This window comes from Oncorhynchus mykiss, chromosome 6 (genome assembly GCF_057628025.1).
Source record: "Oncorhynchus mykiss isolate SJ-2025 chromosome 6, ASM5762802v1, whole genome shotgun sequence".
In the NCBI taxonomy this organism is placed as follows: domain Eukaryota; kingdom Metazoa; phylum Chordata; class Actinopteri; order Salmoniformes; family Salmonidae; genus Oncorhynchus; species Oncorhynchus mykiss.
The window spans coordinates 28800253-28825414 of record NC_143027.1 but is presented as its reverse complement, the minus strand read 5'-3'; the positions used below and the strand labels follow the sequence as shown (position 1 = coordinate 28825414).

General features: G+C 39.8%; 1 long non-coding RNA gene across 2 annotated transcripts; it reads right to left on the bottom strand.

Moving 5' to 3' along the window:
- LOC110525677 (uncharacterized) lies at window positions 1–24706 on the bottom strand. 2 transcript variants are annotated; one of them, XR_016496606.1, is made up of 5 exons: window positions 24377–24508; window positions 24150–24254; window positions 23357–23463; window positions 22828–22936; window positions 1–504 (listed from the first exon to the last, which is right to left on the bottom strand). It is a non-coding gene; the product is annotated as an uncharacterized LOC110525677 (long non-coding RNA). The 2 variants fall into 2 exon arrangements; XR_016496605.1 differs by lacking the exon at window positions 1–504 and adding an exon at window positions 13587–18614 and having other exon boundaries at window positions 24377–24706.
- Window positions 24707–25162: the final 456 nt, after the last annotated feature.

Genomic DNA, 25162 nt, shown 5'->3' with positions numbered 1-25162 from the left:
TTTTGTTTCGTTGGCCATTTTTCAGGGGTGAGATGTAAAAAGAGTACTCTTGCGGTTAAACTTTTAAAAAGCAGTTTGCTTCTCAATGTTATGGGATTGGAATGAATCCACACTAAACAAAAATATAAACACAACATACAACAATTTCTATGGTTTTATTGAGTTTCAGTTCATATAAGGAAATCAGTCAATTGAAATAAATTCATTAGGCCCTAATCTATGGATTTTACATGATGCGGCAGGGGCGCAGCCATGGGTGGGCCTGGAATAGCATATGCTCACCCACTGGAGAGCCAGGCCCAGCCAAACAGAATGAGTTTTTCCCCACAAAAGGGCTTTATTACAGAGAAATCCTCCTCAGTTTCATCAGCTGTCCAGGTGGCTGGTCTCCGACGATCCCGCAGGTGAAGAAGCCGGATGTGGAGGTCTGGTGCTGGCGTGGTTACACGTGGTCTGTGGTTCTGAGGCTGGTTGGATGTACTGCCAAATTCTCTAAAACAATGGCTTATGGTAGAGAAATTAACATTCAATTATCTGGCAACAGCTCTGGTAGACATTCATGCAGTCAGCATGCCAATTGCAAGCTCCCTCAAAACTTGAGACATCTGTGGCATTGTGCTGTGTGACAAAACTGCACATTTCCCCCTGTACGGTGTGCACCTGTGTAATGATCATGCTGTTTAATCAGCTTCTTGATATGCCACACCTGTCAGGTGGAGGGATTATCTTGGCAAAGGAGAAATGGTCACTAACAGGGATGTAAACTAATTTGTGCACAAAATTGAGAGTGAAATAAGCTTTTTGTTCATATGGAAAATGTCTGTGATCTTTTATTTCAGCTCATGAAACATGGGACCAACACTTACATGTTGCGTTTATATTTTTGTTCATTGTAAACTGTTCCCCCAGTTTATAGTCCCCCAGTTTTCAAATCAGCTTGTATGCTTCATTTACTATATGGTTCATTTTAAAGCTTTCCAGAGCATAACTATTGTGTTCTTTGAGAAAAACCTAAACTCAAATCCTGTTCCCAGCAGCGGACTGAAATGTGACATGATTCTGTGTGTTTATTTGAGTGTGTTAGCTAATACAGTATATGTGCTTCATTTGAGAGTGTGGAAGTGTGTGTGTGTACATTTTCCAGTCTCCCAGAGTGACCCATCAATAACACTGGAGCAAGATCATTACTTTTAATGTTGTGCCATGGTATTAAACCCTGTGTATTAAACCATAGACGCTTCATCATAACGTTGTTGAGACTCAGTGTACTCCTGGGTTTTTCAGGTGACTTACAACCTGTAATGTAAAACACGTTTTGTTAAACAGCCTTGGCACAGAAACAGATACATGGACATGTGTTTATTGGCTGTTTTAGAGCACTGAGTAATGCTGCTATTTAGGGTGGTTTTGAGAATGCACCAGGGAGGATTTTATGCAATTTACCCACACTTTGCCCTCCTTCCCCCTCCCCCTAGAGGTGAATTGGGGGTAAATTTAAAATACTAGGCCAACCCCATTTATCCCCCTTTCCTACTGCCTGAGGTACATAGATACAAACACTCAAAAACACACATGTGCTTATTCAAAACCACAGTGAACAGGGTTTCTTCCTCTTGGTCCAGCATGGAAAAGACTACAGGACAGTCTGGGATTTATAGGTTTCCTGGTTGTCTGATATGTTCACCAAAGTGTTAGATAAACATACAGCACATACAAAAACATACAGCTGATAGACATACTTGCAATCAAGACATTGGCTGAAACATTTTCACAAGCTCCCATTCACAACTGTACACAGCCTCGCACGGGCACCCTCACTGATTCAGGGAGAGCCATCACTATTCAGCCCTTGAAATGTCTTCGATCAGATTTACTATTGTAAACTGTGCATGGCCAGGCACTGTCACAATGATTAGAGCGCTGTGGAAATACATATTTCCCAAGCTTAGTTTCTCTCTCCTCCCTCACCATCTTTTACAGCTTAGAGACTAATTATGTTTGAAGCAATCTGCTGCTATTCCAGCACACAGTATATCTGGTTATTCCAGGGAACTCCCTGCTTTAGTGTTGAAGAGGAGAGGAGCATACAAAGGACAGAACTAAAAAAGTAAAAGAATTGGTCAAATCTAAAACATTCTTGCAAGAGGAGTTAATTTAGACCAAGCAAAAAAAGAAATCTAGCCAACCTACTTTTCCCTCTGTCTCCCTCATGTCTCCCCCTTACACCAGATATATACAGCACTGCTCTTCAGCTAATTTAATCTTTATACATTTAGAAGAAATGTTTATATACAATGATAGCATCCAATATGACAGTGAATCCCTAAAAAGTCATGCTTACTGTGCAAAATAAACAAGAAACTCTACTTGATGAATATGCATTTGTATGCTTACATAAATGCCAAACAGTATTGAAAAGTATATCTTGTAAGCCCTTGAGTTACCACTTGATATGGTAATGAATAAAGGTGTGACGTGTAAATTATTTCCTGGCCTGTTCTGTGAAGGGGTCCTGTGTGTTTTGATTCTGTGGGCTGAGCTCTGTGGTAAATTAAAAGTGACCCGTGAAGACCCTGGGCCCGGCCCCGCCGCTCCTACCTATGGAAACCCCTCATCTGGATCACATTGGGCTCAAATGGAAAGCAGAACCCCTTTTCTGATACAGGGAGAGGGGAGGTGGGAGTAGGGGTCTATCGGGAGGGAACAGGGTGGGGGCACTGGTGTTTCTACTCAAGCCTGTCCCTATGTGTATCAATGTGCAATACAATATCTTGGGCTCTCTCTCACACACACACAAACACACACACACTTTCCAGTCAAGTTCTCAGTATGGAGAATGAGAGACAGGTGTGTCCTTAAACTCAGTTAACATCTGAAATGGTGTGCAAGTTTCAATGCTTTAGTTACCCGAAGCAAATAAATGACCAAGTAAGAAAATACTACGGAGTGGCTGTGGATCAGACTATTCCTGGACGTTTCTTCCTGACAGCTAAAGGTCCAAGAGGGCCTGAGCATGTGCAGATGTAAGTAGCACAAACGTCTCTGTGGACAAATGGATATTGGTTACCATTGTACAAATGGTGGCTGCATAGCTTTACCATTAGAGAGAGTCTCTCAGTCTCAGAGAAATGCAGACAGCTGACATTTTGACCATGGTATCCATGGCAACAAGGATGTGAGGAAAAAGTGTGTTCCAGGTGAACTTTTTTTGTGAGCACTCCTGAACTGTTTTTCATTAATCGTCTCGACAATGTGTATTATCACCAATCTGAGTTTTCTGAGTATTAAATAATCATTATCATCTACGTAATTTAATGGTCACAATTATGTGTGTGTGGTTTTTCTATCCTTGTGGGGACCAGAAGTCCTCACAAGGGATTGTAAAACAAGGAAAATTCAAACAACTGGGGACATTTAGTCAGTCCCCAAAAGGAAAAAGGCATTTTAGGCCAGTGTGTGTGTGTGTGTGGTTGTTTTTCTACCTTATCAGGACCCCAACGTCCTAACAATTAACCCGAATGTCCTGACAACGTATAACTTTTTTGTTCTGACAACTTTTTTCATGTCCTGAATTTGTTCAAATGCTATTTTAAGCTTAAGGGTTAGGTTTAGGGTTTGGGATCAAGGTTAGGGTTTTTGGGGTTAAGGGTTAAGGTTTAGGGTTTGGGATCAAGGTAAGGGTTTTTGGGGTTAGGGTTAAGGGTTAAGGGAACATTTTATTTTTAATGGTCAAACATTTTTACTTCCAAAAAAGTCCTGAAATGTAATGAAAGATAATCTGCTTGTGAGATCTGCTATTATGATTTATTTATAAGCTATATTCTTAAGCTCTATTCTTCAAGAATCATTGGGTACATTTGTATAGCCATTTAAGGCCATGCGATTGCATATACTATTAGTCCTAAACACCCCAGGTGGAGGCATTATTGCAACAATTGTAACTTAATCCAGGATAAACACATATGTTTAAAGTGGAATAAATGACTCCTGTAATGTGATTGAAAATTCTGAGTAAAATAGAGCTTTCTTACACCATAAAAGTGTACAAATTCACATAAATAAGTAAAGTACATGCAGTGCTGGTTCAGAATGTTATCGCCCAATCATAATATATGACATCACTTTAAAGGGGCAGTCCGCATTTTAAACAAAGCGTTTCCCCACCACTGTCTTGGTAAAAAGCTGAGGGATGGGGCTGGAGAAATGTAACCAGTCTCAAAATCATAGACAGCTGTGGCCGCAAGGACTGACCCTCTATGATATCAAAAGTATAGTCTTAACCATGTTGAGGCTATACAGTGTTTGGATAGCCTTAATATATTGGGGGTTCTGATGGGGTACGTGAGTTGAACTAAGCTCATGAGGCATTTATAAGCTATATTCTTCAAGAATCATTGGGTACATATAACTCAATTATGTAATTTATTTAAGTCCAAAAATGGATGTAGCAACTGCATATTGCCCCTTGACGTGCCATCTATGGAAAGTGTGTTCAATATAAAATGACAGTACTATCATCCTTATCAGCAGTGGTGCAGACCTTGGCCTGATATGTGTTTAGGGACGGATGGGAGGGCATATTGGTCCAGGAGAACAGCATAGTCTTATGTTGGCCTAATACCTAACCTGGCTGACACACCTGATGCTATGAGCTAAACCAAGCACAATCCCACCTTTATCACCAAGCTGTTGAACAATCACGACCAGAAGAATAATCTAAGCAGGTTTAATTTTCAGACAGCAGCAACACGGTCTTACTTGGGGCGTTACTGCCCCCTGCTGTTAAACCCTAGGAACACAATATGATAACAACATGGAGGGAGAGTGGGGGCGACTTTGAACACAAACTTATTGTAAGGTGCTACTCATATACAGTAAGTCAACAGTTTGGACAAACTTACTCATTCCAGGGTTTCTATATTTTTGCTATTTTCTACATTGCAGAATAACTGTGAAGACGTCAAAACGATGAAATAACATATGGAATCATGTAATAACCCCAAAAGTGTTAAACAAATCAAAATCTATTTTATATTTGAGATTCTTCAAAGTAGACACCCTTTGCCTTGACAACTTTGCACACTCATGGCATTCTCTCAACCAGCTTCATGAGGTAGTCACCTGGAACACATTTCAATTAACAGGCGTGCCTTGTTAAAAGTTAATTTGTGGATTTTTTTTCCTTTGTAATGAGTTTGAGCCAATCAGTTGTATTGTGACAAAGTAGGGGTGGTATACAGAAGATAGCCCCTTTTTGGTAAAATACCAAGTCCATATTATGGCAAGAACAGCTCAAATAAGCAAAAGAGAAACAACAGTCCATCATTACTTTAAGACATGAAGGTCAGACAATATGGAACATTCCAAGAACTTTGAAAGTTCCTTCAAGTGCAGTCGCAAAAAACATGAAGCACTATGATGAAACTGGCTCTCATAAGGACCGCCACAGGAAAGGAAGATCCAGAGTTACATTACCCTTCAAAAGTTTGGGGTCACTTAGAAATGTCCTTGTTTAAAGAAAATGACATTTTTTGTCCATTAAAATGACATAAAATTTATCAGAAATACAGTGTAGACATTGTTAATGTTGTAAATGACTATTGTAGCTGGAAATGGCTGATTTTTTTATGGAATATCTACATAGGCATACAGAGGCCCATTTTCAGCAACCATCACTCCTGTGTTCCAATGGCACGTTGTGTTAGCTAATCCAAGTTTATTATTTTAAAAGACTAATTGATCGTTAGAAAACCCTTATGCAATTATGTTAGCACAGCTGAAAATTGTTATCCTGATTAAAGAAGCAATAAAACTGGCCTTATTTAGACTAGTTGAGTATCTGGAGCATCAGCATTGGTGGGTTTGATTACAGGCTCAAAATGGCCAGAAACAAATAATTTTCTTCTGAAACTCGTCAGCCTATTCTTGTTCTGAGAAATGAAGGCTACACCATCAACTTTTCAGAGACTGCGTGAATCATGCCTTCATGGTCGAATTGCTGCAAAGAAACCACTACCAATAATAAGAAGAGACATGCTTGGGCCAAGAAACACGAGCAATGGACATTAGACCACCGGAAATCTGTCCTTTGGTCTGATGAGTCCAAATTTGAGATTTTTGGTTCCAACCGCTGTCTTTGTGAGACGCAGAGTAGGTGAACGGATGATCTCCACATGTGGTTCTCACCATGAAGCATGGAGGAGGAGGTGTGATGGTGCTTTGCTGGTGACATGGTCAGTGATTTATTCAAGGCACACTTAACCAGCATGGCTACCACAGCATTCTGCAGCAATACGCCATCCTATCTGGTTTGTGCTTAGAGGAACGATCATTTGTTTTCCAACAGGACAATGATCGAACACACCTCCAGGCTGTGTAATGGCTATTTGACCAAAAAGGAGAGTGATGGAGTGCTGCATCAGATGACCTGGCCTCCACAATCACCTGACCTCGACCCAATTGAGATGGTTTGAAATGAGTTGGACTGCAGAGTGAAGGTAAAGCTGCCAACAAGTGCTCAGCATTTTCTTTTTTTAAATTCCAGCCCCCTTCCCCGAAGGAGGCCTTTTGCCGTTGGTAGGCCCTCATTGTAAATTAGAATTTGTTCTTAACTGACTTGCCTAGTTAAATAAAAAGGTCAAGACTGTTGGAAAATATTTCCAGGTGAAGCTGGTTGAGAGAATACCAAGTGTGCAAAGCTGTCAAAGGCAAAGGGTGGCTACTTTGATGAATCTAAAATATAAATATATTGACTTGTTTAACACTTTCAGTTACTAAATGATTCCATGTGTTATTTCATAGTTTTGATGTCTTCACTATTATTCTACAATTTAGAAAATAGTAAAAAATAAATGAAAACCCATGAATGAGTAGGTGTCCAAACTTTTAACTGGTACTGTACATATTCCCTGATTTACTTATAGTATAAGTAATTCAACCAGATGTCACACATAAATGCCACTCTGATAGCAACTTTATACTATTACCCCAATTCATAGGACACAAGATAATATTTCATTTCACAGGACACAAGATATTTAATTGATTGTGGACATTTTGACCATTAAAAGATGTTACAAATATTATACTTATGTTCACATTTGGACAATCCAATGTCTTGAAAGTATGCTTTCGTGATTTGATAAAAATATTTCCTCCAATTCAAACATTGGACAGGAAATTGTTGTTGAAGTGCTCTCCACAGTTTGAGGAGGTTTGTTAAGCACAGGTGTTTTTCAGCATTGTGAATATTAAGGGCTCTGCATGTGTCAAATACACTGTGGTAGTAATCACACGCCGCTATGATTACTGCAATTAGGAGACCAAAGACATAGCCCCAGTCACCTGTCTGTCACTCTACAGAGGCAGGCTGGGGTGGAGTGGGTGGTATGGGGGAGCAGTGACTGGCTGGCTGAGTGAAAGCTGCCTACTGCAGACAGAAAGAGCCTCCATGGGAGCCTTTCACACACTGGAGTACAGAGTGATAACGCAGTATGTTTGAGTGGCAACCTGCTGTTCCCACAGAGCGATAATATACATACAGAAAGATCATTCTTGGACTTAAAATTGGTCCAAGAAACACCAGGCCTGGAGAATGTTTAGCCGCTTTCTAAAAATAATTACAGTAGCGCTAAAACAAGACAAAGAGGCGCTTTTCAAAATGTCTGACAGTTTATTTCACAGTGAAAAGGACATGGGGAATGTGTTTTATCAATCCAGTATTCAGTAAATGGCAGTACACAAAGGACAGAGAAGCTAAGGAAGTAAGACCTCTTTCACACTGTGGTGGTCACTGATTAGTTAGGAGTTAAGGATGACCAACCTATGACTGAGCTATTCTGAAAAACTGCTTCATACAGTAGCTTGATCAATTTGATTGTCAAACTTTGACAGTGGTCTCATTTTTAGGCTAAATCACTTGTAAATAGGGGATGAGGACAACATTGCTATGCCATAATGTTACTCAGCAGAAAACGGATAAACATACTCATTAACACTCAGACACAGACAAATCACCTTGTCGTGCACACAGTTTGAGAATAAATGTACACACATGCAGGCGCACACACACACACACATGCATGCCCACACATGCACACGGACACACACACCAAAGTGAGGTGATGGTTTGTTGAACCAAAACCTCAAAACTCTGAGCACATGATTTTAGTTTGTTAGACAATTAGTAGGCTCGTTTTTGTTAGATGATTAGTAGGTTAGTTAGATAATTAGTAGGTTAGTTAGTTAGATAATTAGTAGGTTAGTTAGTTAGATAATGGGGAGCTATCATGTCCCAAAAGAGCGATTCCATGCCAGCGGAAAATATTTTTTCTATCTCAGATTGTTCTGGCAATTCTCACAGAAACTTCATTAGGAGATGGATGTTTGACATGCTTTTTACATTTGTATCATCAGTTTTTGTTGCTGTTGAAAATCATGATGAAAGTAGCTATTTTAGACCCTTTTAAAGACCCCTTGAACAGTACATGAGACATCTTGGTGTCATTATTCTTCTTATAGTGTACTGTAAAATATGTATATTTCTTGGTTCTGAAATAAAACCTTACACAACTAATATGAATATCTCAAAACTACCTTTAGAATTTGTTTCATTTTAAGACATTGTTTGGAAGCATATACTTTACAACAGGAATCATCAACTAGATTCAGCTGTGGGCTGATTTTACTTGAGCGGATGGTCGGAACATATTTACAAATCATTTGTAGACTGCAAAATGACCGTAAGAAACCTAAACGGATATAATATGACGAAAACAATCATTTCAAACCTTGCTTAAATGTGTATATGATTACCTATCTCTCGTGTGGGAATACATTCCCTAAATTAAAACTCACTTGGAGATGATTTCCTAGTGTTTTTGCAGTATTTTATGTCCAACAATGAAAATTCCAATAAACCAAAAAAAGTTGGGGGGGACAAATAAAACCACCAGTGAGCCTAATTCGGACCATGGGCCACCAGTTGGGGAACCTTGCTCTACAAGTAAATCAAATTTCCAGAGTGGGCTCTCCACTAATTCTGAAGGTATGATCAATTTGAGCATCACCAAAACAGTGAATGGACAAAATATTTCAAAGGGAACTCTGTGGGTGACCTAAAGGAGGACTGGAATTGGTTAGTGACCTATGTCAATATCTATGTATAAAAATGGGTCATATCATTAAAAGTATGATAGAGCCCACTCTGGAAATTCGACATGGTTTGAAGAGTATATTGTTACAATGTCTAAAAAAATAAGCCAGACTCCAGCTACCCAAGTCATAGACTGTTCTCTCTGCTAACACACAGCAAGTGGTACCGGAGCGCCAAGTCTGGGACCAAAAGGCTCCTGAACAGCTCCTACCCCTAAGCCATAAGACTGCTGAACAGTTAATAAAATGTCAACCCTGACTATTTGCAGTGAGCCCCTTTTTATTTGTACGGACTCTCTTGCACCGGCACTATGCAGACTCACTGGACTCCACCCACGCACATTGACGTCACACTCACACTATCACATACGCTGCTGCTACTCTGTTTATTATCCATCCTGATTGTCTAGTCAAGTTTAACCCCTACCTACAGTTGAAGTCGGAAGTAAAATTAGGTTGGAGTCATTAAAACTCGTTTTTCAACCACTCCACAAATTTCTTGTCTACAAACTATAGTTTTGGTAAGTCAGTTAGGACATCTACTTTGTGCATGACACGAGTCATTTTTTCCAACAATTTTTTCCAGATTATTTCACTGTATCACAATTCCAGTGGGTCAGAAGTTTACATACACTAAGTTGACTTTGCCTTTAAACAGATTGGAAAATTCCAGAAAATTATGTCATGGTTTTAGAAGATTCTGATAGGCTAAATGACATCATTTGAGTCAATTGGAGGTGTACCTGTGGATGTATTTCAAGGCCTACCTTCAAACTCAGTGCCTCTTTGCTTGACATCATGGGAAAATTCAAAGAAATCATCCTAGACCTCAGGAAAAAAAATGTGTAGACCTCCACAAGTCTGGTTCATCCTTGGTAGCAATTTCCAAATGCCTAAAGGTACTACGTTCATCTGTACAAACAATAGTACGCAAGTTTAAATACCATGGGACCACGCAGCCATCATACCGCTCAGGAAGGAGGCGCGTTCTGTCTCCTAGAGATGAATGTAATTTGGTGCAAAAAGTGCAAATCAATTCAAGAACAACAGCAAAGGACCTTGTGAAGATGCTGGAGGAAACAGGTACAAAAGTATCGATATCCACAGTAAAACGAGTCCTATATCAACATAACCTGAAAGGCCGCTCAGCAAGGAAGAAGCAACTGCTCCAAAACCACCATAAAAAAGCCAGACTACGGTTTGCAACTGCACATGGGGTCAAAGATTGTACTTTTTGGAGAAATGTCCTCTGGTCTGATGAAACAAAAATAGAACTGTTTGGCCATAATGACCATCGTAATGTTTGGAGGAAAAAGGGGGAGGCTTGCAAGCCGAAGAACACCGTCCCAACCGTGAAGCATGGGGGTAACAGCATCATGCTGTGGGGTGCTTTGCTGCAGGAGGGACTGGTGCACTTCACAAAAAAAGGCTTAATTAAGGACAACAAAGTCGAGGTATTGGAGTGGCCATCACAAAGCCCTGACCTCAATCCTATAATTTTGTGGGCAGAACTGAAAAAGCGTGTGCGAGCAAGGAGGCCTACAAACCTGACTCAGTTACAACAGCTCTGTCAGGAGAAATGGGCCACAATTCACCCAACTTATTGTGGGAAGCTTGTGGAAGGCAACCCAAGTTAAACAATTTAAAGGCAATGCTACCAAATACTAATTGAGTGCATGTAAACTTCTGACCCACTGGGAATGTGATGAAAGAAATAAAAGATTAAATAAATTATTCTCTACTATTATTCTTGACATTTCACATTCTTAAAATAAAGTGGTGATCCTAACTGACCTAAGACAGGGAATTGTTACTAGGATTAAATGTCAGCAACTGTGAAAAACTGAGTTTAAATGTATTTGGCTAAGGTGTATGTAAACTTCCGACTTCAACTGTACATGTACATATTGCCTCAATTTCCTCGTATCCCTGCAAATTGACTCGGTACCGGTACTCCTTGTATATAGTTTTATTATTTTTGACTATTTCCTTTTTATGTTTCTTACTTAAAATGGCTACTTTCATCATGATTCTCTCGAACAGTTTGTGATACAAATAAAAGCATTTCAAACATCCTTCCTCCCAATGAAGTTTCTATGTGAGAATTGAAAGAACAATCTGAGATAACAAAAATATTTTCTGCTCCCACTGGCGTGGGATCGCCCAATAGTTAGTGTTCTCACTCCATTTCAGGAGGTTAGTAAAATGTCATATGATCAAGGACACAAGGATGTCTATCCTCATGATGACTCAGGAAGTAAAGACAATATACTGCATGGCCTACTAGATGCTGTTTGATCTCACCAAGGGGCAGGGTGGAGTGGGTGACAGGATTAAAAGAAGAGTCACATATGAAAAAAATACTATAGTATACTATGCTCTAAATACTGTAGTATTACTATATTTATATACTATCGTATTCAGTGTAGTGTTTTATGGAAGTATATTATAGTTTTCACTGTAGTGTTTTTGCAGACATGACTAATATACTATAGTATTCACTGTAGTTTTTGCATAAGTATACTATAGGTTTCACTGTAGTGTTTTTGCGGACTTTACTGTAGTGTTTTTGTGGACATAACTCTAGTATACTGTAGTAAAGCTTACCACAGTATAAATACTGAAAATATTACTATAGTAAAAACTATAGCATATTCTATAGTAATTACTGTAGTTTTTACAGATATTGCTCTAGTATTTACTATGAGTTTTTTTGTAGTATTTGTTTGTACTTTTTACCCCATTTTCTCCCCAATTTCATGACATCCAATTGGTACAATTGACCCATCTTTGCAAACTAATGTTTGGACTCGGGAGAGGCTCAGAAATTGAGGATTTCTCCTTGAGGAAACCTGCTGGGCAAAAATAGCAAATGTTCCATAACCTGTAGGTAGGTAGAACTGGAGTCTGATCAGATAGTTCAGAGCATCTGTTATTTTTTTATAATCTGTAGGGAAGACAATATATGGTCTGTACGTGGCATGTATGCATCTCACTCATAGTTAGCACAAACTGAGATATGGGGCAATGATGAAGAAAAGCACAAAATGTTCATACTTGAGTAAAACTAAAGATACCTTACAAGTAAAAATGAAAGTCACCTAGTAAAATACTACTTGAGTAAAAGTATTTGGTTTTAAATGTATCAAAAGTAAAATAAAAATATTGTAAAATTCCAGGACGGCACAATTGTCTTGTTTTTTAAATTTACAGATCGCCAGGGGCACACTACAACCCTCAGACATAATTTACTAATGAAGCATGTGTTTAGTGAGTCCGCCAGATCAGAGACAGTAGGGATGTTCTCTTGATAAGTTTGTGAAATAGACAATTCTCCTGTCCTGCTAAGCATTCAAAATGTAACAAGTACTTTTGGGTGTCAGGGAAAATGTAAAGAGTAAAAAGTACATTATTTTCTATAGGAATGCAAAAGTTGTCAAAAATATAAATAGTAAAGTAAAAGTACAGATACCTCAAAAAAACTACTTAACTAGTACTTTCAACTATTTTTACTTAAGTACTTTACACCACTGTATGGGGGATGGGAATGTGAAGCATATGCAAATAAAAATAATCTAGTATAACTATAGTTTTAAAAAACTGTTTGTGGACATTGCTGTAGTATTTACTAGTGTTTTTTTGCAGATAATGCTGTATTATCTAATCTAGTATTATACAGTATACAATAAAAATATATAGTAAGCACTACACATGATCGAGGGATACTACGGTGTGTAGTATAGTATTCTACAGTATATAGTTAGCAGTACACGATAGAGGGATATTACAATGTGGAGTGTAGTATTCACCAGTATACTACACAATCCAATAGTAAGCACTATACAGTCAAGAGATACTACAGTGTGTAGTATAGTATTCTACAGTATACTACAAAAGTATATAGTAAGCACTACACGATCAAGGGATACTACAGTGTGTAGTATAGTATTCTACAGTATACTACAAAAGTATATAGTAAGCACTACACGATCAAGGGATACTACAGTGTGCAGTATACTATTCTACATTTTAGACATTTAGCAGACTCTTTATCCAGAGCGACTTACAGGAGCAATTAGGATTAAATGTTTCACCTTGTCGACTCAGGGATTCGAACCAGTGTCTTTTCGGTTATTGTATACCGAAATGATATAGTAATTTCTACACATGATCCAGGGATACTACAGAGTGTACTATAGTAAAATGTAGCATTGTTTTATGTGGGAAGATACAGTATGTTAGTAAGAGCAATGAATCAATGGCCAAATTGTTAGGCCTCATATGGGGTGGTTAGTATACCAGTCAGTTAGTTGTAAAGCAGGAAAGGGTTGCTATTTCCTTTGGTTTATCTTAGAAGATAATACACATCAGTGTCTATGCAGACTGCAAACCAAGCACTGAGCTGCAACACAGGGATAAACATTTGTCAGCCATTTGTTAAGATAGAATACTTCAGCTTTAATGAAATACAATTATTGAGCATAGTTAACTGTACGATTTGTAATATATATATTTTTTTGATCAATCGTCACCCTGAGCAGAAGTGTATGGTCGACCTAGGTGCACTTTTTCTTTAAATCTATTGGTTGATCCAGCTTTCCATCCCAGATCCTGGAATCACTCACCATTGTGCTTTAGGGGGCCAAAAGTAACATGTCTCAAGAAACATATCACACTTAAGGTTATAACAGATTGATAAATACATAGTTCTTGTATATGGTTTTGGGTGATCTGTGTCTGGCGGAGAAGGGTTTCAGGAAAATGTGAGAGGACTGTCTCAGACTCAGGGCACAAAGCAAAGGGTTAGTGAGTGTGTTAGAAATTACAAGTCCAGCCAACATCATCCATAGTACAGTTGAGTATTAGTACCAATAGGTCTGTTAGCAGACGTTAGTACTGTTAGGTATTAGAGTGTTATTGTATTTATTAAGGAATGACAAGAGAGCTGTTGGCAGTTGGGGGTTTGGTTTCAGAGTGAAAGAATATTAATGATAGTAACAGCCCCACTCTTAAACACACAATGTACACCCACACACACAGTGGTTTTAACAGACCATTAGGTTAAGGATGGTTTTAACCACAGAGTCAGACAAGGCACTTCTCCAGTGCTTGGGTTTCAGTTTGGTTGATTAGTGAATGTTAGACTGTTAGTCCAGGTTAGTAAACCAGGATTACCCCAGTGTTGGTTAGTTCTTTACGACTCCAGCTAAGGTTACTCAGAGTTACCAGTACATGCAGCAATCACAAGACAAACCAGGCCTCGGGAAACCATCTAAAAACTAGGGTGGTAAGATTGAGAGATCTTAGAACCCCCAACACAGCTACACACACTGACAATTCTAACATCCTCAACACTCCTGTAACGTTAGGGTAGACTAATGTTACTAAACCATCCGCACAGGCTTGTCATGGGTATGCTCCCTGCTAGCTTGCTTGGTTAGGAGCACATCATTGAAATTAACAGCAAGGCCATCTCAGCAGACTCAATCTTGTTAGTCATGTTAGACGTCAGAGATCGGAGGTGAGTAAGGCGTTAGTGTTGCCAAGGTTACAGAGAAGAGAAAGGACAGTGCTGACAGCATGAGGAGAAGCAGGCATCAGAGAGAGGTGTTAGTCAACTGCAGTGTCAGTGCTTTGATCAGCTGAACAGTGTGGAAGGGGATCAGAACGTGTTAGAGTTATTTTACAAAGGAGGGGGGAGAAAGCATCCCTCAGTTAAACAGTATTTCAGGGAAGGAAATGCAAAGCACCAAAGTGTCAGACACACAACACTACAACCCCACCCCTTATGAGTCTCTCTTATGGCATGAAATGTGGTCCTATCCAATAAAGTCCTGAGTAACGTGGCATAAAAGACTACAAGTATCCCTTTCCTGCAGTCAAATGACCAAATCTCCATCTAAATGGACTCATGGGTGGAATGTTTTTCATATATTTTATCATTAATAAACGTTATTTCAAAAACCTGCCGAAAATTCTGTGTTTCTATGGTTTTGCAATGTTTGTTCGTCTTTGATGTATATAAACTGTAATATTGGGATGCAAACTCCAAATTGAATACATTTCAAATGTATTTCTAATATGGTACAGGTATTTTTTTAAAACCCATAACCATGTGTGTGAGGTGTATACTCTTGTTGCATAGTAGATTTGTTTAACTTCTTGGTGACAGGGGGGCAGTATTGAGTAGCTTGGATGAATAAGGTGCCCAGAGTAAACTGCCTGCTACTCTGGCCCAGATGCTAATATATGCATATTATTAGTAGTATTGGATAGAAAACACTGAAGTTTCTAAAACTGTTTGAATGATGTCTGAGTATAACAGAACTCATATGGCAGGCGATAACCTGAGAAAGATTTCCCACTTCCTGGTTGGATTTGAGGTTTGTAGTTTTTCAACTCTGCCATTCCAATATACAGTGTAAATGGGGTCATATTACACTTCCTAAGGCTTCCACTAGATGTCAACAGTCTTTAGAACGTTGTTTCAGGCTTCTACTGTGAAGTGGGAGTGAATGAGAGCTGATTGAGACAGTTGTCTGCCAGAATGCCACAGGCTCCGAGGCGCGGTCACGAGAGAGTTAGCTCTCGTTCTATTGCTTTTCTACAGACATAGGAGTTCTCCGGTTGGAACATATATGATAAAAACATCCTAAAGATTGATTCTATACTTAGTTTGACACATTTCTATGGGATGTAATATAACTTTTTGTCCGACTTTCGGCTGGACCTGAACGCGCGTTTTGATTTGTTTACCAAACGCGCTAACAAAAGAAGCTATTTGGACATAAATGATAGACATTATCGAACAAATCAAACATTTATCGTGGAACTGGGATTCCTGGGTGTGCATTCTGATGAAGATCATCAAAGGTAAGTGAATATTTATAATGCTATTTCTGACTAATGTTGACTACACAATATGGCGGATATATTTTTGGCTGCTTTGTTGTCTGAACGCTGTACTCAGATTATTGCATGGTTTGCTTTTTCCTTAACGTTTAAAAAAAAAATCTGACAGCGGTTGCATTAAGGAGAAGTACAGTGCCTTGCGAAAGTATTCGGCCCCCTTGAACTTTGCGACCTTTTGCCACTTTTCAGGCTTCAAACATAAAGATATAAAACTGTATTTTTTTGTGAAGAATCAACAACAAGTGGGACACAATCATGAAGTGGAACGACATTTATTGGATATTTCAAACTTTTTTAACAAATCAAAAACTGAAAAATTGGGCGTGCAAAATTATTCAGCCCCTTTACTTTCAGTGCAGCAAACTCTCTCCAGAAGTTCAGTGAGGATCTCTGAATGATCCAATGTTGACCTAAATAACTAATGATGATAAATACAATCCACCTGTGTGTAATCAAGTCTCCGTATAAATGCACCTGCACTGTGATAGTCTCAGAGGTCCGTTAAAAGCGCAGAGAGCATCATGAAGAACAAGGAACACACCAGACAGGTCCAAGATACTGTTGTGAAGAAGTTTAAAGCTGGATTTGGATAAAAAAATATTTCCCAAGCTTTAAACATCCCAAGGAGCACTGTGCAAGCGATAATATTGAAATGGAAGGAGTATCAGACCACTGCAAATCTACCAAGACCTGGCCGTCCCTCTAAACTTTCAGCTCATACAAGGAGAAGACTGATCAGAGATGCAGCCAAGAGGCCCATGATCACTCTGGATGAACTGCAGAGATCTACAGCTGAGGTGGGAGACTCTGTCCATAGGACAACAATCAGTCGTATATTGCACAAATCTGGCCTTTATGGAAGAGTGGCAAGAAAGCCATTTCTTAAAAATATCCATAAAAAGTGTAGTTTAAAGCCACAAGCCACCTGGGAGACACACCAAACATGTGGAAGAAGGTGCTCTGGTCAGATGAAACAAAAATTGAACTTTTTGGCAACAATGCAAAACGTTATGTTTGGCATAAAAGCAACACAGCTGAACACACCATCCCCACTGTCAAACATGGTGGTGGCAGCATCATGGTTTGGGCCTGCTTTTCTTCAGCAGGGACAGGGAAGATGGTTAAAATTGATGGGAAGATGGATGGAGCCAAATACAGGACCATTCTGGAAGAAAACCTGATGGAGTCTGCAAAAGACCTGAGACTGGGACGGAGATTTGTCTTCCAACAAGACAATGATCCAAAACATAAAGCAAAATCTACAATGGAATGGTTCAAAAATAAACATATCCAGGTGTTAGAATGGCCAAGTCAAAGTCCAGACCTGAATCCAATCGAGAATCTGTGGAAAGAACTGAAAACTGCTGTTCACAAATGCTCTCCATCCAACCTCACTGAGCTCGAGCTGTTTTGCAAGGAGGAATGGGAAAAAATTTCAGTCTCTCGATGTGCAAAACTGATAGAGACATACCCCAAGCGACTTACAGCTGTAATCGCAGCAAAAGGTGGCGCTACAAAGTATTAACTTAAGGGGGCTGAATAATTTTGCACGGCCAATTTTTCAGTTTTTGATTTGTTAAAAAAGTTTGAAATATCCAATAAATGTCGTTCCACTTCATGATTGTGTCCCACTTGTTGTTGATTCTTCACAAAAAAATACAGTTTTATATCTTTATGTTTGAAGCCTGAAATGTAGCAAAAGGTCGCAAAGTTCAAGGGGGCCAAATACTTTCGCAAGGCACTGTATATCTCAAATTCCATGTATAACACTTGTATTTTCATCAACATTTATAATGAGTATTTCTGTAAATAGATGTGGCTCTCTGCACAATCACCGCATGTTTTACTACTGAACGTAACGCGCCAATGTAAAATTAGATTTTTTTTTATATAAATATGCACTTTATCGAACAAAACATACATGTATTGTGTAACATGAAGTCCTATGAGTGTCATCTGATGAAGCTCAAATGTTAGTGATTCATTTTATCTCGTGCTTTTTGTGACTCCTCTCTTTGGCTGGAAAAATGGCTGTGTTTCTCTGTGAGTTGGTGGTGACCTAACATAATCGTTTGTGGTACTTTCGCTGTAAAGCATTTTTGAAATCAGACACTGTGGCTGGATTATCGAGAATTTTATCTTTAAAATGGTGTAAAATACTTGTATGCTTGAGGAATTTTAATTGAGATTTTTGTTGTTTTGAATTTGGCGCCCTGCACTGTCACTGATTGTTGGCGAGGTGGGACGCTACACATCTCCCAGAGAGGTTAAGACAACCAAGAAACACTGACTGATTTTGCTCATTGCAGTAAAAGGTTAAAGGGGAACCAGCAATGTGCCAATTATAATCCCATTTTAAGTAGGCTAAGTAAAATATCCAAATAATCACAGAAAGTTGATACACTTCTACAACATATTGATAACTAAAGAAGTGTGGCTGTGCCCCATCAGCAGTGGGTGAATGCCAATGTTGTGCCCCTTTCTCAGTGGGTGAAAGCCATAGGTCCCAGTTCCCGTCCCAGTTCGGTAAGGATGAACCACGTTGACAACTGCAGGGGGAATGACATGACAACAGTCACTGAGTTCTGTTTTACACAATACAGTAAGATGTGTAGAAAACTGAGCAGCAGAGAAAGATGAAGACGAACTGAGTAGTAGACAGTTTGACAGGCTCTGAGAAATAGTCATTGTGGCAGTTTTATTGAAGACACCTCAACTAAGACAAATGGAGGGAGCAGAAAAGCAGGCATTGGTTCAGGCTGACATGGTGCTATGGTGAAGAGGACAACAGACATTTAGTCTGCACTTTACTGTTTCAGTCTGCACATGAAATGTCACTAATTTTGTCACAAACTTCAAGTCATAAACAAGAGGGCTTGTGTGAGTGCAATCAGGTTTTTGCCACTGGGTGGGATTCTAAGAATTACTACAGTTCCAGGACATGTGGGTTATCTTGGTCAACCACATATGTAGGTTACCCTTCCAAATGCAGCCTCTATTTCTCTCTAGCTCCTGGTTGACCTGACCCAACCAAACATTTTATAGGCCGATCTGGCATATGTCAGACATTAACTCATCAGCCATGAAAGCAGATTAGACTAATCTGATTTAGTTATGGTTCTGCTTTCAGGTTGCTTTGTTCTCCGCCTTTTTTCTCTGGCAGTATAGGTCGACTGCTCTGTTAAAATGCAGTGGATTTATATACAGTTGAATTCGGAAGGTTACATTCACCTTAGCCAACTACATTTAAACTCAGTTATTCACAATTCTTGACATTTAATCCTAGTAGAAATTCCCTGTTTTAGGTCAGTTAGGAACACCAATTTATTTTAAGAATGTGAATTGTCAAGAATAATAGTAGAGAATAATTTATTTCAGCTTTTATTTCTTTCATCACATTCCTAGTGGGTCAGATGTTTACATACACTCAATTAGTATTTGGTAGCATTGCCTAAATGATTTAACTTGGGTCAAGCGTTTTGGGTAGCCTTTCACAAGTCTCCCATAATACGTTGGGTGAGTTTTGGCCCTGTCCTCCTGACAGAGCTGGTGTAACTGAGTCAGGTTTGTAGGCCTCCTTGCTCACACACGCTTGTTCAGTTCTGCCCACAGATTTTCTATAGGCTTGAGGTCAAGGCTTTCTGATGGCCTCTCCAATACCTTGACTTTGTTGTCCTTAAGTCATTTTGCTACAACTTTGGATGTATGCTTGGAGTCATTGTCCATTTGGAAGACCCATTTGCAACCAAGCTTAAACTTCCTGACTGATGTCTTGAGATATTGCTTCAATATATCCACATAATTTTCCATCCACATACTTTTCCTTCCTCATGATGCCAACTTTTTTGTGAAGTGCACCAGTCCCTCCTGGAGCAAATCACCCCCACAACATGATGCTGCCACCCACGTGCTTCACGGTTGGGATGGTGTTCTTCAGCTTGCAAGCCTCCCCCTTTTTCCTCCAAACCTAACGATGATCATTATAGCAAAACTGTTCCATTTTTGTTTCATCAGACCAGAGGACATTTCTCCAAAAAGTACAATCTTTGTCCCCATGTGCAGTTGCAAACCGTAGTCTGGCTTTTTTATGGCGGTTTTGGAGCAGTGGCTTCTTCCTTGCTGAGCGGCCTTTCAGGTTATGTTGATATAGGACTCGTTTTACTGTGGATATACAGTGGGGCAAAAAGTATTTAGTCAGCCACCAATTGTGCAAGTTCTCCCACTTAAAAAGATTAGAGAGGCCTGTAATTTATCATATGTACACTTCAACTATGACAGACAAAATGAGAAGGAAAAAAAATCCAGAAAATCACATTGTAGGATTTTAATGAATTTATTTGCAAATTATGGTGGAAAATAAGTATTTGGTCACCTACAAACAAGCAAGATTTCTGGCTCTCACAGACCTGTAACTTCTTTTTTAAGAGGCTCCTCTTGTCCTCCACTCGTTACCTGTATTAATGGCACCTGTTTGAACTTGTTATCAGTATAAAAGACACCTGTCCACAACCTCAAACAGTCACACTCCAAACTCCACTATGGCCAAGACCAAAGAGCTGTCAAAGGACACCAGAAACAAAATTGTAGACCGGCACCAGGCTGGGAAGACTGAATCTGCAATAGGTAAGCAGCTTGGTTTGAAGAAATCAACTGTGGGAGCAATTATTAGGAAATGGAAGACATACAAGACCACTGATAATCTCCCTCGATCTGGGGCTCCACGCAAGATCTCACGCCGTGGGGTCACAATGATCACAAGAACGGTGAGCAAAAATCCCAGAACCACACGGGGGGGACATAGTGAATGACCTGCAGAGAGCTGGGACCAAAGTAACAAAGCCTACCATCAGTAACACACTACGCCGCCAGGGACTCAAATCCTGCAGTGCCAGCCGTGTCCCCCTGCTTAAGCCAGTACATGTCCATGCCTGTCTGAAGTTTCCTAGAGAGCATTTGGATGATCCAGAAGAAGATTGGGAGAATGTCATATGGTCAGATGAAACCAAAATATAACTTTTTGGTAAAAACTCAACTCGTCGTGTTGAGAACAAAGAATGCTGAGTTGCATCAAAAGAACACCATATCTACTGTGAAGCATGGGGGTGGAAACATCATGTTTTGGGGCTGTTTTTCTGCAAAGGGACCAGGACGACTGATCCGTGTAAAGGAAAGAATGAATGGGGCCATGTACCGTGAGATTTTGAGTGAAAACCTCCTTCCATCAGCAAGGGCATTGAAGATGAAACGTGGCTGGGTCTTTCAGCATGACAATGATCCCAAACACACCGCCCGGGCAACAAAGGAGTGGCTTCGTAAGAAGCATTTCAAGGTCCTGGAGTGGCCTAGCCAGTCTCCAGATCTCAACCCCATAGAAAATCTTTGGAGGGAGTTGAAAGTCCATGTTGCCCAGCAACAGCCCCAAAACGTCACTGCTCTAGAGGAGATCGGCATGGAGGAATGGGCCAAAATACCAGCAACAGTGTGTGAAAACCTTGTGAAGACTTACAGAAAACATTTGACCTCTGTCATTGCCAACAAAGGGTATATAACAAAGTATTGAGAAACTTTTGTTATTGACCAAATACTTATTTTCCACCATCTTTTGCAAATAAATTCATTAAAAATCCTGCAATGTGATTCTCTTTTCTCATTTTGTCTGTCATAGTTGAAGTGTACCTATGATGAAAATTACAGGCCTCTCATATTTTTAAGTGGGAGAACTTGCACAATTGGTGGCTGACTAAATACTTTTTTGCCCCACTGTAGATACTTTTGTACCCGTTTCCTCCAGCATCTTCACAAGGTCCTTTGCTGTTGTTCTGGAATTGATTTGCGCTTTTTGCACCAAATTACATTCATCTCTAGGAGACAACGCGCCTCCTTCCTGAGCGATATGATGGCTGTGTGGTCCCGTGGTGTTTATACTTGTTCATCTGTACAAACAATAGTACACGTGGTACCTTCAGGCATTTGGAAATTGCTCCCAAGAATGAACCAGACTTGTGGAGGTCTACAATTGTTTTCCTGAGGCTGATTTTTTTTATTGTTCCATGATGTCAAGCAAAGAGGCACTGCGTTTGAAGGTAGGCCTTGAAATACATCCACAGGTACACCTCCAATTGACTCAAATGATGTCATTTAGCCTATAAGAATCTTCTAAAGCCCATGACATAATTTTCTGGAATTTTCCAAGCTGTTTAAAGGCACAGTCAACTTAGTGTATGTAAACTTCTGACCCACTGGAATTGTGATACAGTGAATAAGTGAAATAATCTGTCTAAACAATTGTTGGAAAAATGACTTGCGTCATGCACAAAGTAGAGGTCCTAATCGACTTGCCAAAACGAGTTTATTAACAAGAAATTTGTGGAGTTGTTGAAAAACAAGTTTTAATGACTCCAACCTAAGTGTATGTAAACTTCCGACTTCAACTGTATAAACACACTGAACTAATCCCTTACTTTCTGTCTCACCCTCCCTTTCATATTCCCCCTCTCTCAGCACGAGGAGATACTGTACAGCACAATGGTAACACTGTTCTTTGTGTGAGTATAAGGCCCTTGAACCAGTGTGTAACGAGATGTCTCATTGCTCAAACGCCTAACAAAGCCTCAGTCATATCTAGAGAACAGAGAAAACAGTCTACCTCAATGTAGGTTACCAGATGGTCTCCTTAATTATCAAGGTCATTCAGCAAAAAATAGTGCCGTCTTAGTCAATGACTTCAATGGAAATCTACATTAGCTTGATAAATAGTGTTACCTGTTTAAAAACAGCTTTGTTGACAGCCTTGTCAGTCAGGACATGTTGTGGACTCATCTAAATAGGCTCTGAGGGCTGGCACCTTCCCAGCATCTTCCTCAGGATATATCTGGAGATAAACACAGAGCAGAGAGCAGCAGAAAGTGGAACGCAACCCCCTGGAACACCTGTCCCCAAAACCCTACCAAGGACGTACTGGACCATTGGCCTTGACCACTGCCAATAGATACTATGAACTGCAGTAGGCCAGAGTTACTAAATTAATCTGCAAAATCACCAAGAATCATAGGCGTTGAGGAACAGTATCTAATGGACCTGAATAACCTTTTTCTTCTAACTTATTTGACATATTTTACCTTGAACTAACCTAATTTAAATGAATAACTTGTTACGGCAGCCCCCACTAATACCAACAATAGTCAATAAAAAAATATCAAGGAATAGAGCACACAAGACAGAATTACCATCAATAACGGCTGTTAAACCTCTGCCTTTACAAGAACCCCCTCCACAGTATGAGGACACATACCCATCTGTCTCTCCCTACTCCTGTATTCACCAATCCGTCAGGGACACCAGGGAACCCCAGTCATCATGGGGACTTGCATCCTGCCAGCTGGGCTGTGGGTTTGGCCACTGTATACAGAGGGCATCCATTAGCACCATTTAAATGTCAGCAGTGGAGGTGGACAGGGGGAAATAAGAACTGTTTGTAATAAAACTAGATTGATGCACACTAGCCCTGCATCTTCACATGCTGATGCCATAGAGGGGCGGCAAGCATGAATGTCTGCCCAAAGAAAAATACATGTTGATTATTTCTATCCTATGATTACATTTTTTAAACTCCATAGTGGAACAGCAGATTGCCAAAACGGACAAGGCACGTGATGCTGTGGTGGCTCACACACACTCACTGCGCTGTTGCTGCATTCAAATGTCTCAATTATTAATGTAGGGTTAGACTAGTTGGTCCTGCGGAGCTTGTGTGTGCGTGTCTGCTTGTATTAGGTGTTTGCCTTTAAACTTCACTGAAATGGGTGTTGAAAGGGTATTTAGCTCTTATAAATCTGTCGTGCTACACGAGCGCATCATAAAACATAATTTCAAAATGCACCTCGCAATGACGATTTGTCAAACCCAGTTTGAATGATTAAACACCATACATTATGATTGTTTTAATGTTCTCCTGCGCATGATGTATATGGGACAACAATTGTATGTCTGAGGCTACGGTCTTGGAAGCTAATCACATATTAAAATGTAGAAGGAAATGTCATGTTATTAAACGAATATCAGAAAATCGGTCAATGGTCTCCCACCTTTTGCAATGATGTAAATTTGACCGCCGATCCACAATGCACCAGTCTCGCAGCATCTGTGTCAGTCAGTAAGGGTGCGATGAAGCGCTCGAGCTCTCCAATTCTCTTCGGGTAGGATGAGAGATGTGTAAAAGTATCACTCATATAGTGTAGATATTCTTAATTAAAAGCGAATCCTTACCAAATGTTTTGTGAAGCACAGTGCACAAAAACCTATTCCAACTTACCCATGCGTCGATCTCCTCTAAAATGAGGACGTGCAGTGGAGTGCGTCACGTTGCTTTGGGCAGAGGTCTGGTAAATGGCGAGCAGCTGCCTCTGATTGGCGGTTAAAAGAGAGTAAATAAAAAGACTGGACAAAGGAGTGTTTGGATGGCATGAGGAATTACTAGTATGCAGATGTCTGTATTTTGTATGCAAGCGCGTGTAGGCTACGGACTCCAGCTGCCATAAATTGTTACTGCAAACTCGTGACAGAATGCCCGTAGGTCTCCTCCACCATCTGCGTCCCCTCTGTAATCGAAACGTGTCTATGCGCTGTCCCAACCTTTTCAAATGGGCTACAACATCAACAATCTCTGCGGTGAGATAGAATATAATGAAGCATACTGTAAATATGGGTTCTATCCTATGCCACAATGTAATCCGTGTCCAGTTTGGTTTAAAAAAAGAAATAAATTATCACATGAATAGCCTTGTCTGCACAACATTGAGAAATTAAATGTAAACACACTCCTGTCTGTGACCACCTATAACCTAATCTCAATAAGAACTTAATCTCATACAGAAAACAATTATACACACACACACACACACACACACTACCAGTCAAAAGTTTGGTCCCGTCTACTAATTCCAATTTTCTCCATTGTAGAATAATTGTGAAGACATCAACTATGAAATAACACATATGGAATCATGTAGGTACCAAATAAAGTGTTTTGGAAGAATCTGAAGAATCTTATATTTGAGATTCTTCAAAATTGCCTTGATGACAGCTTTGCACACTCTTG